The 12,133-nt window shown below is 38.3% G+C and overlaps 1 long non-coding RNA gene across 1 annotated transcript in view; it reads right to left on the bottom strand.

The window, feature by feature from the left end:
• LOC117215655 overlaps window positions 1-11,417 on the bottom strand; it is a 57,406-nt gene extending 45,989 nt beyond the window's left edge. The window contains exon 1 of the long non-coding RNA XR_004489172.1: window positions 11,293-11,417. This is a non-coding gene — a long non-coding RNA (uncharacterized LOC117215655). The remainder of the gene's footprint in view (window positions 1-11,292) is intronic.
• Between the last annotated feature and the right edge of the window lie 716 nt (window positions 11,418-12,133).

Genomic DNA, 12,133 nt, shown 5'->3' with positions numbered 1-12,133 from the left:
AAGGCGAGGGTGAATCGTTGTTGGGAGAGAGGTATCATCGATCCAGGCACGTTAATGACAGAGGGGTCTAGGTCTCCCTCTCGATGGTGGAAAGACCCTTGGAAGGAAAAAAGTATCGGCTCGTTGCACGGTACGTGGCGTGCGAGCAAATCTCGAACTGGTTGATGCGCCGGGAAAGGTAATCGGTTCGCTCCGGGCGAGCGAGGCATCCGCTCGTCGAGCGAGCAGCACGCTCCGCCACGCTTCGACATCCCCACCCGCACTTAAAGCCACGTTTACACGCCACGATCGTGACTACCGATTGTTCGCCGAGTACAATGAGTCGATTAATCATTTGCCGCGGTTTATTGTTGAAAGAAAACCCTGGGGGGCGAGTATTGACTTATTTCTTTTTTACGATAGCTTATTCTATTTGCTTTGAAATTTTTCCTCGATGATAAGGGGAATGTAACTGGAGTTTACTTTCGTGGGTTGGAAAGGGAGAAAGGAGGTGTGGGTAGGTTTTGCATGGATTTTAGGTATTTTTAGAGCAAAGAGAGTGCTATTGAGATTGGAATGATTTATTGTTTCGTGTTTTGAAAGAGCTGTATGTTGCTAGTTATTGATCGATGGATGAAGAAAATATAGAGAGTTTTGATTTGTTAGAATTTTTCCTGAAACGAAGTCATCAATAATGTTATACGTGTATCTTATAATCTATTAATCATTTACCTCGAAATTTTTTAATCCTAAAAAATGTATAAATAATCAAATAAATATTCGTTTTTTAAGTTTTGTATGGAATTTAAGTATTTTTAGATTGAGAAGCTTTCAGGGTTGTTAGTCGTTGGTCATTAGGATGTTTACTGAAACGTAGTCACCACTAGTATTAAACATCTTACAAACTATTTTCTTTATGTGTTAAAAGAGTTACATTTTAGTAATAATGTTACATCAAAATGAACTAGAAATACACGACCCGACTTAATTTAAAAAATGAACCGTATCTAAAATTCTAAATTAAACAACAAATTTGTAACTCATCGAATTCAAAAATTCTCGTCGATTCTAAAATATAACGCATAACTCGCGCTGAATATAGAACATTCTAACCTTTTTCTATTGAGAACCGAATTAAAAATATAAAAACAGAAAAGTTCGTCAAGAATTTCAACTGTAAAATATGGCATTCTAAAACCAATTTTGAATAAGACAAGAGAAATGTTAAGAATCAAATGAAAATCCAACATATGTAATTTGGAATATTCCTTAAATGGTACCGTGCACTGGAAAAGACAGTCATAGCGTCGCGTCGCGTCGTCGGGTTTTAGATGCAGTTTAATCGCGTCATCTTTTGTCTCCTGCGTGTTCAGCTTACCTTCCTACGATGCTCGCAGAGCTTCGGGGTGACCATTACCCTTGCGCTAATGCACGGTCTCTTGATTTTAGTACCGCTGTCACTTGGTAACTTTACGGTCCTTCGTTTCCATTCGACTTTACGCGGCGACGTTACGGTTCGCGTCGTTGTCTTACCGGTTCGTTAGCGACAGATACCACGTTACCTCTGGCTGCCTCGTTGCGTCGCGTCGCGTCTGGGCGAATTATCGTCCCGGAGCGTAAAAAAGACGAGACGATCGGAGCCGGTGGACACTTCTTATCCACGTGGACGTAAAGGGATTTGGCCAGTAGTTGGTCGAATAATTGGACGTATTTCAATTGGCGGTGAATTCGGTGCGCATGAGGTATCCACGGGGGTCCGGCGAATAAAAATCCAAATTCATGTCAGACGTCAGGTGCACGTGGAAGGACACGAGTTTCCAACTACTCCACGAGCTTTGTATACCTTTTGGACAAAGTACTTTACGCGTGGTAAAGTCGTCTTACGTGGATGATGACGACGTTTTACGTTACGAGATCCCCGAGCTTATGTGATTAATGTCGGCTGAGTCGAAAAATTAACCATTCAATACGCAAAAATTCTTGCATCGTAAAGAGTAACGCGAGTAAATCATCGAGGACAAATTCACTTGCGTTTCTTTCTTTTTGTCCAGGTCTCCCATCAAGGACAAAATGGCAAATGCGTCATTCCGCGGTATATTATAAAATTGCAACTGACAAGAGATATCAACATTTATATAAAATTTTAAGACCTACTTGTTTTTAGCAATATTTCATAGTTTGTTTACCATTTGTCGATCGTGATTATAGAATTAATTATAAGGAACAAAGTTATTTTATTTCTTGAATCTACAGAATTTCCAGTCGATAAATTACCAACTTGGTCTGTCGTTCAATTAAATTTCCAGTTACTACGTTCAATTAACAATAGTAAATTCAAATTGAAATGAAATACTCGCAGTGAAAGCAATTTTTCGAGTCAGAACTCTGTCATTTTATCCTCGAAGCGACTGAATCCCGCTGACTGACCCGTCTGTCATGACTTTTCCCCGTTTCATCCGCAAATTGCACTGAAAATTACATCGTTTCGCCTCTATTGGCACACGTGTGGGAGAACCTGGGGCCAGAACGTGCGTGTCCACGGCGACCTGATCGTTACGACTTCACGCTGACTTTTGCACGCAGAACGCCGCTGCGCGGTGCACCGTATCTACACGAGCGTGTTCGTGCAAATGAAACGTGTGCGCGACGAACGAACGGAGGTCGACGAGCCACGCCGCCCCGAGCTGATCCAGTAAAATTGCGTAGGCAGATTACTCGAGTTGTTACCTGACCATTATCTGGCCAATGGAACACTCTGAGCAATCGACTGGTCGAGAATCATGCCAAACACTCTCTGCGATTCGACTATAATTTTTTCTTCCTTTCTTTCGTCGCGTGATTTCAGCCAATTCCTTTTTTCTCCGTAATGCGTGATTTTTACGACTCCTTGGTTTCTGATTCTGCTTGTAGTTCTGCTGGGCTGTTTAGTTTTAAATAACAATATCAAGCGACGACAAGATTATTGAATATTATGGAACTTGGCTTTTTTTTTAGCTAATGATGGAATTATTGTCTCTTCCGTTTCGTACCAATTTTTTATTGTATTATGAAAAATTCTTTATTATTTCTGACGGCTTAAGGTGGCTTTCATCGGATATTAGTTATCGTGATGCGCTTCAAGTGTCATTTTGAATCACTAGAGTAAATCAAAGTAGTTTCTCGTGATTTTAATTAGAATTAAGTAAATCAAAATCCTTTTTATGATCATAATTGAAAATCAAACATAGATTGGCGCATATATCATATGCCATACATATCATCTGATTATATTTCATGTCGATATTTTCGTGTAATCTTCAGATTGACACAACCATTTCTTATTTTTCGAAAAACGTTTCAGTTATTCAAAACACCTGTATGAATCTCCCAGAAACTAAACTAATCAACTCCGCTTTCTCTTAATTTCTCAATTTCATTACATAAGACACGTACGATTTTAACGTTTAAATCTTAAAAAACCAATTACTTATCTTCATGAGTTCATTTTTTAAAAGAATATTACGTTGACAATAGGGAATTTCGAGGTAAATTTAGAAAAAAGGATTTGCAACATCATCTATTCAATTTTCAAAGAAAAGAAGAAAAGGTCGTCTTTTCTTCTCGTTACAACTTCTCCGAATTCCCTGCATAGAAACTTGAAATCCCACAAGTCGAAGCTGGTCAGCTTTTGGCAAACCTTCTGGTTGCGATCCGTGTATCTCGAAGTAGAGGGCACAAAGTATGAGCGACGAGCTTTCTCTCGACAGGTGGTCGAACGTTAGCTCCAACGCTTCTGTGGTTCGATCGTGGGCAAACTCACGGGGGGGGGGGGGGGGGTGCCGGCGAAATTTTTATCCATTGTCATCTCTGGCGAGCGTCTATGTGTCTGCGTGGGCCGAGATGGAAAAAGGTGGCGGTCGAAAGGCGAAAGCGTGCTGACGCCGGGCACGCGCCTCACGCTGCGAAATAACGGTACCTGCCCTTGTTCCAGGATTTCATCTCAGACCTAACGGCCGACCAGCAGCCAGAAAGCTTGCGACTTTTTACCCGTTCGTTTGTAACGCGCACGCAGGTGTCGCGCGTGCTGTTAAAATTCCGCGAAAACGACGATGCCACTTTTTTTCGCCCGCAGATAGCGGTACTTTTATCGGTGACGCGTGAAACGTGCTTCATTTTAATTCTATGATTCAATTTATCTTTAGTAGCATCTTTCAAACAGATCTTTGGAGAAATTTATGTTTGTGCTGAATTCGGAGAAATATTGTTACAGTGGATACGAAAGATACCTATTTGTAGACTACTGTATTTGTTATAGAATTTCTATATGACTACAAGAAGTTGATACACACTGTGAAAATGAAGTGTAGAGCCTGTTTCAAAAACGCTTCATTGGAGAATAGGAATACGTGCAAATACTATTTACGTATGTAAGAAATTACGAATAAATTGATATATTAATGTGAATATTGGAATTTATAATTTAGGTAAAGTAAAAATATCTTAAGCTAGTTAATTGCAATTAATTACAATTAATTTATAATATATACAAAGGAATACTTTAATTTAATGTTAGAACTGAAGATAAAGAACGTAAGATGTGACGGAATTTCGATGGAGAAAGATTAGCAAGAGGTGATTCTTTAAATGATAAATTTTAGAAAGACAGATTATAAGAAGAAATCTCCTTTGGAATTAAAAAATCAATTATACCGTATGTTGGATAATTTGCCGAAATACTTTTCATACGTGTAATACTATATGTACTACTAACATCATCCGAGGAGGCTTCTACAATTGTATTCAATTAATCATTTCGACATTTCGATGGATAAGAACATTTTACATAGATGTATCTTGTTAAATGAACCATAATTATCCATAATTTCGAGTATCTAGGTTTATTATTGCCGTTTTATGCTCCTGCCGATACCTTTATTAGGATTTTACGAGTATTAGATTTGTTCTGTGTAGATCATTAAATTATATTAAGTTCGGAAAGTGATTCTCAACCGCACTTCGTCAACAGCGTGTTCAGCATCGGTTTCATTTTAAATCTCTTACAATTTCCCAGCCAACCTACTTTCTTTCGACAAGACGTGTAAAAACCAGTGAATTAAGTGGATTTTATTGTTACGATAAATTCCTCTGTAATCCTCGACAAATAAAAACGATTCATCTGATAATCACTTTCACGCTGTATATTGGAAACCATATGCCAGTATATATATTTCAAAATAAAGTAAGTAACATTGAATTTTATTTTCCTTTACGGACCTTTTTTTGCCTGCAATATGTAATTTATACTGAACCTTCAATTTTCGAAACGCATATAGCTGTAATTCCCACGGCTTATTAAACATTTTTCGCAATTTCGAAAACGTCCTTAATCCTCTTGAATTGAAACTGTAAAGGTGATAAAAATAACAATTAAAAGTTTCCGAATTACTTTCACAATTCCTCGGTTCTCATTTTAATTCCAAAGGAAGATTTGCTGAGTTCTATAACAATATAAAAATATAATATATAAAATATAAAAATAACAATAGAAAATAGTATAAAGGAATTCAAAATTTGCAAATTCCCCTTACACCATCCTATGTAATTCCCATTCCAACTTTAAACGAAAGCTCGCTTTGTTTTTCAACCAAAATAGGAATGGCAACTCTCTGAAACGTAAAAGATAGGGTTGGAAATCGGAGGGAAAATTGGGAATCGCTGTTAGACCGTACTCGAGGTGAAACTCTCGTGATGAGAGCCTCCCGACATACGGTGGTCGAGGTGGAATCCACGGGGAACGCCTCTTCGTAATAGATTGTCATCCGCAGGTGGATGTGGCGGTGTTCCCCCAGAGACAGTAAAAAGGAGCGCGTCGTTTAAACGACGGGGCGAGGTCCTCGATGAGTTTCAAGTAATCTCGGGCAGGCTCCAGTAAATTGGGGCACGCGTGTAAACGTTAAATCGTCTGGGGGATGGGATGAAGAACGTGTGTGGCATGATGCAAAAAGCAGCATCGTGTCATCGAAGGGATAGTTATTGATACCTTGATATTTATTAAAAATGACTGGAAAAAATTGTTAATAAACTGCGAATAATATCATAACGAAATATTACGATATTCAAAGAATGGATAAATTGTTATCGTTTCTTTTCAATGGCTATTTCGTATTTCGTGTTAGTTAAAAATCACTTTCTTTCAGTATCAATTTATTCAAAATATCAAGTAAGAATGTAAACAACACGAAACATTTGGAAAATTCTCTAAATGTAGGATTTAGAAAAATGATACGATGGTTAAAAAATGAAACTGGCTAGATTGTCACACCAACTCGTTTTTGTATTCTTCCAAATGCATCGATGAAGAATTTTAAAATATGCTTCTGTGAAGTACTGAACTTATTAAATCAATTAAATATTTATCGGAGTCTGCTTACTTTGAAAAAATAAGAAGCAGAATCTTGACCTATATATTCCTTACGTACTAATTAAAGTAAATAATCTTCGACTTTTTACCTTTTCAAACGTTTGAATATTTTTCTCGATCTCGGTACCGAATCTCTGTGCGGTCCTGGGTGCCGATTTACGTCCTTCCTTTTTGACAGAAATTCACGGTAAGGCAATTATGGTCGCCAACAGCGTACAAAGCGGGACATTTAAGAAAACGTAAATGAATGATAACGGATCGATCGAGGCCGTTGAACTTACATAATCGTTACCAATTATGTGTTTTATTAACAACTCGATATACTCACAAATTTTGCATATGGCATGGTTCACGAGCGTGTCTCGTTGCGTAACATCGTTAAACCAGAGAACGAACGCGGCATGCGGCTTTAAAGATGCTTTTGCAACGCCGGCATCCGAAAAATTCTGACCATCAAGATCACGAACCGCTCGAGATAAAATTCCCTCGTATCGTTGGATCTTTTTCGCGTTTCGTGACTTGCCTTTCGATTAGTATACGCGGGAAACCAAAGAACCGAACGAAGTCGGAAATTTTCGAGCTATGAAATAAGAGAAAGATGAAAGACCTCTTGCATGTCATTGTTAGTGTTGTTACGAGGTTCGTTTAATTCATTTCCTGTCGATGGAATACCTTTATCGGCTCTTTCGATGCGAGACCAGTCAAACTTAACGGGGACTTTATCGTCCCATTAATTTCCATCCGTACATAAAGAATCCTTATTTCGAATTCGCCGGTCAGTGAAGACGCGGAAGACGCGCTGTTAAATCCTGCCCCGTTGATAAAAGGCTTTGCTGGAAACCAAGTGGAAGCTTTTCATTTTAATTGGCTATTTTACATAAGCCCATCGACGATGTATCATTCCGCATAATTAAACAAGGCAATCGCCGAATTACGATCGGTCCGGGAGCTGCGCAAGTTTGATTTAAGGCACGTCGGTTTAATTGCGGTCAGCTATTTCGTCAGATTGCTCTGATCTCTTGGGAGTCCTTTGAAGGCTCCGTGATTCTTGTTTCTTCGTGCAAAGTCGTAAATTTTTGAGATTCTACTATGTTTTGGTCTTGCTATTGTCTATATTCTTTGTTAATCTTGTTATACAGGGTGATTCGCAATTTAACACAATTGGAGTTAGCGAGACTCTATGGCTCGAAATAGGATAAAAATAAAAAATAATATTGCGTTGGAGGCTTCGTTTTTGAGAAAATCGAGTTTGGAAGTTTGTGAAGTATACGCGAATTTGACCAATTTCCGGTTAGACATTTGACAAGCGATTATTTTACATGGGAAAATACAGTTGAAAATTACAGTTGAAAATGAAAAATAAAATTTTGTCGCTCAAGGCTTCGGTTTAGAGAAAATGGAATTTTAATGTGTCACTATACAAATTTTCAAATTTAATGTTTTCGAAAGTGAGACTTCGGAAGAAAAATGTTGTTCTACATTTTCGGCTCATTTTCATTCTATCGATTATCTACTCCTGTCTAGCTAGGATTTAAGCAAATTTACGTATATTTCACGAACTTTCAAACTCGATTTTCTCAAAGGCCAAATGCAATTTTGCTATTTTTTATTTTTGTCTTACTTTGACCCATAGATACTCCCTGACTCTATTTATATTCCATGAATTACGGACCGCTCTGTATATTCTTTGCTACTGTGTCTATACTTGGTTTTTTAACCTGAAATGGAATCACATGATCAGAATACGTGTTTATCCTGAGATCAAAGTGGTTCTTCAAGATATGAAATTAATTCAGGAATTTTATATCAAGTTCTTTATATTAGGAATGTAATATGTTTCTAAATAACATTTCAGTTAAATCATGCCTCGTAATTATGTAGAAGGATGCTACAGTCTATTTTAACAAGATATTCTAGAATAAGATTTGTAAATTGTATATGTATATCTCTTAATAAGCGATTGTCTCTTCGTCGATTAAATTTCATATTCTAACATAAATTTTACCTAAGCAACATATTTTATTTTCAACGTATTCGTTAGAGTTTTGCTTTTTTCTGGCGAAGGTCCTCTGAAAATCCATTAACTTTTACATATTACTTATTTATCTACATTTTTTGATAATTTAATGTAGATGTTTGATAAAATTAAAGAAATTATTTATTTTATGTACCATTTGTTTTTTTATCCTAACATGGATATAGCTATATATAAAAGATACAGATCAAGATAGTAACGAATTAAATATTTATCTAAATTAAAAATTCTTAAGACTACATCGACATTTCTAAACCCAAATGCCCGAAAATCATACCGCCGACCGAAGGCTATCGAATTACGTAACGATCGTGACATTCTACCGAAAGAATTCGTCAAATCCCATTCTCCGACTGTCGACTCCATTCCTCGGATTTCACCGGCTAATTACGGGGTTAATCGCTGCGAATTTCGAACGTTGGCTTTTCGGTCGAGCGGGATTCCGTGTGTTTTTCAAAATCGTGGCATACCTCGAATGCTAGAAGAGTCGGAACTGTTCGGCCCAGTGATCCTGACCGGCACAATTACCCAAGGACGAAAGGAACCGGCAGGTGATCTCTTGGCTGAGAAACGTATTAGCAGATATTCCGACGTTCTTTTGGTCTGTTGGTGAGACGGGCAAAAAGCGTGGCCTAGTAGACGCCTAGGAAGACCTCGATGTCGGTCGACGCCTCCGCCATTTGTGGCAGGTGAAGCGAAATGTATCGCGGAACGCCGCCGGAAGAAAAAGGCTTCGGCTGTTGTTCGCTCGATTGGGACGAACGATCGAATACGATGCGAATCACGGCTCCTCAAATGGATGGGTTAGATTGGTGTCTTTGTTCCTAGGAGGCTCGATGGACACGCAAGGATAGAACGTGGAGAAGGAAGTTCGTGATGATTCGTGGTTAAATTAGGGGTAGGATGTGTGGCGTGATAGTCGAGGAGAAGAGCAGCTATATGTAGAGACAGTTGTACATAGAAATATCGTATATGTATATCCTTTTCTTTACTTTCTTGTTCTAAGATCAAGTTTACGATTGTTCATGATTAAATTAAGGGCAGAATGTTTTTAAATTTAAGAGGAAGAATATAATAGATTTAGATAATGTAATACATATTGGGGGAACATTGTGCATATTCTTCTTAGATTTTTTTACAATGATTATTGGTGTTCGTGTATATTATAGTTTTTGAACAAAATCATCCATGAAAAAATGAAAAAAAAAAAAAAAAACAAAACGTTCGATGAAAAAATCATGAATTTCCATTTTCGCATTATCATTCATATAATTAATTATATAGTGTTTCTCCGTGTAAAAACAGTGGCATCGTCAAATATAAATCTCGCCAGCCTTCCTAATCAAATCGACTGAGAATATTATCGCGATGGCAGGTGAATCATTAAACAATCTCAACGACTAGTCGAAGAGATCGTTGCGTGCTCGTTCGCGGCCGTGTTCGCAGATAGCGCGAGCAAGATATTCATTCGTTGGCTGTCTCGAAGATCTTCCTAGTCCCTCTGAACTACTACGAACAACAAACAAGAAAGAAAGACGGAGGCAGCGACTTTTTTTTGAATATTTCAGCCTCGCACCTGCCACCCGACCGACGAGTTCAGACCTCAAGGACTAGGAATAGTCGTGATTTTTTTGCGGCCACATCGGCTAATTCGTTTCGCAGGCTCGTAAGTGTCACTCGAAGCGAGCCTACGATTCGTTTAGTCTGTGCGATATCAACCGACCTCTTCCATAGGCGAAGAAAACGATCGTGAGGCTCGATCGTCTTTGGCGACTACCACTTTTTCTCCGCTACCGCATTTTCTCCAGGATCCTTTTGCCTTGTGCCGCGAACACGCGGCTGACATTTCATTCGATCGCGATCCGTAGAATCGTTTCGTGAAATATCCTTGTTCTGCCCTCCTGCTCGACAGACACCAATTTAGTCGTACGTCTTAATGGCTGTGTTATTTACCGATCTTCTATCCTCGAGATTCTCTTAATGAGCGACCTCGTCGTCGAGGTAGCGTACTCGTTTTATGGAGAATGTTCCGCTTTTCGTTTTGCGGTCGTTCATGAAGAGATTGAAGGTTACGGTAATTCGAAATGCACGCAGAATGACGAAATGTGATAGGAATGGGACAGATATAAAACACAGAAGTTTTTCTTTTATCACGCTTCGTAAGCTAATTGAGCTCTTCATACCCTAATTTAACTTTTTCTATTGTTCCAAGCTTTTACAAATTTAAGGAAATCTCGGAATACTTATCAATATTTAGACTACGGATTCTTATGCCTTTACACGGGATTTAAAAATGTAACAGGATACATATAACGTGTAAAAATATACAAAAAATTTAATAGTATATCAATCGTTGTAATATTCTTACTTGCTTCAACCTTTAATATTAGAGATTGAAACAAATCTGTGCTCGGGTTCCATTTTTAATTATGTTCATAAAAAAACTAGTTTCGCATAAAATTATTAACCGTACACCCGTTCGTTAGCAAAACCTTTTTTTTGATAAAGGTAAACGTTTGTAAGAAAGAAATTCAAGGGTACCAATTTACTTACGAAGAATTTGATTGTTTGGCGATAAAGAATAAAATCCAATGAAAATGTACTATATTTTCTATAACATATCTAATTCAAAATTTTGGAGATCGTTTTTAAAATGTCCTATAAAACTTTCTTATTAAAAGCAAATATCACAAGAATCTAATTTTACATACACAAGTAAAGAGAAACTTCTACATTCGAGAACAAAGAAAGCACACAAACATCTCGCAAGAAACATCCAGAATCTCCCAAAAGATCTACAAAGAGAAACTTTCAGCTCTCCCAAGAAACTCTCCCTAACCCGCTCGAGTTACAAATTTATTTTCATATTCTTTTACACGAGTTGCTCGTTGGAGCAGTGAACAAAGGATCGTAAGCGAGGGTTGTTTCCTGGTGAAGAAAACGATGGCGGTAAGTGAAAGACAATAGACTGATGCCTGGACTGTTACGTCGCCCGTTACGCAAAATCACGAGATGTTCCATGCTTCGAGGTCTATTCACAGCGACGAGAACAAAAATACGAGACAACGAAGAACGGCACGTGGGAACCGGATAGAGGCACGTGCCTCGGGTTTCGACAACTCCTGGTGAGCGGCGGACTATTTCCGCGTGACGAGGAAATTGTTCTCCGACCGCCCTGACGCCGCGGGAGGCGACTCGCAGAGTATTCGTCGCGCCCTCGCAGCGGGTGATGGACCTCGCGTGGTCTTACGCTCGTCTTTTCGGACTACGATTGACTACGAAGTTTAAAACGACTCGGAAATTCACCCGGTGATGATAATCTCTGCGAGTCACTGAGAAAAATGATCCACTGCCGATCAAGACTGCGGAGAATTTGGATCTAAGAGGAGTTTCAGTTTTTAGGGTTGAAAGAGGATTGATGAAGAATGGAATTTTGGTTTTTCTATTGATTTACTTATTTTCTTTGCGTTGCACATAAATAAACTAAGAATGTTTATGGATGCATATACTGAAATTTAGTGTACCAAATGCGCGTAATATGCAAAAATAGTGTAGACACACATAGTTATTTACTAATTCAAGCGTTTTATTCTATATACGGATAATCAGATTCTATGTACGTTTCATTCTTATAGTGTCAACTTTTTGCTTGGTTTAATTAATTAGTATGCCAATGGTGTACGAGTATTTTGTATAACCACTACATGTGAAATATTTAA

Source organism: Bombus bifarius, unplaced genomic scaffold (genome assembly GCF_011952205.1).
Source record: "Bombus bifarius isolate JDL3187 unplaced genomic scaffold, Bbif_JDL3187 scf7180000009761, whole genome shotgun sequence".
Lineage (NCBI taxonomy): Eukaryota > Metazoa > Arthropoda > Insecta > Hymenoptera > Apidae > Bombus > Bombus bifarius.
The sequence above is the reverse complement of the archived record's forward strand: the minus strand, read 5'-3'. Positions and strand labels throughout refer to the sequence as shown.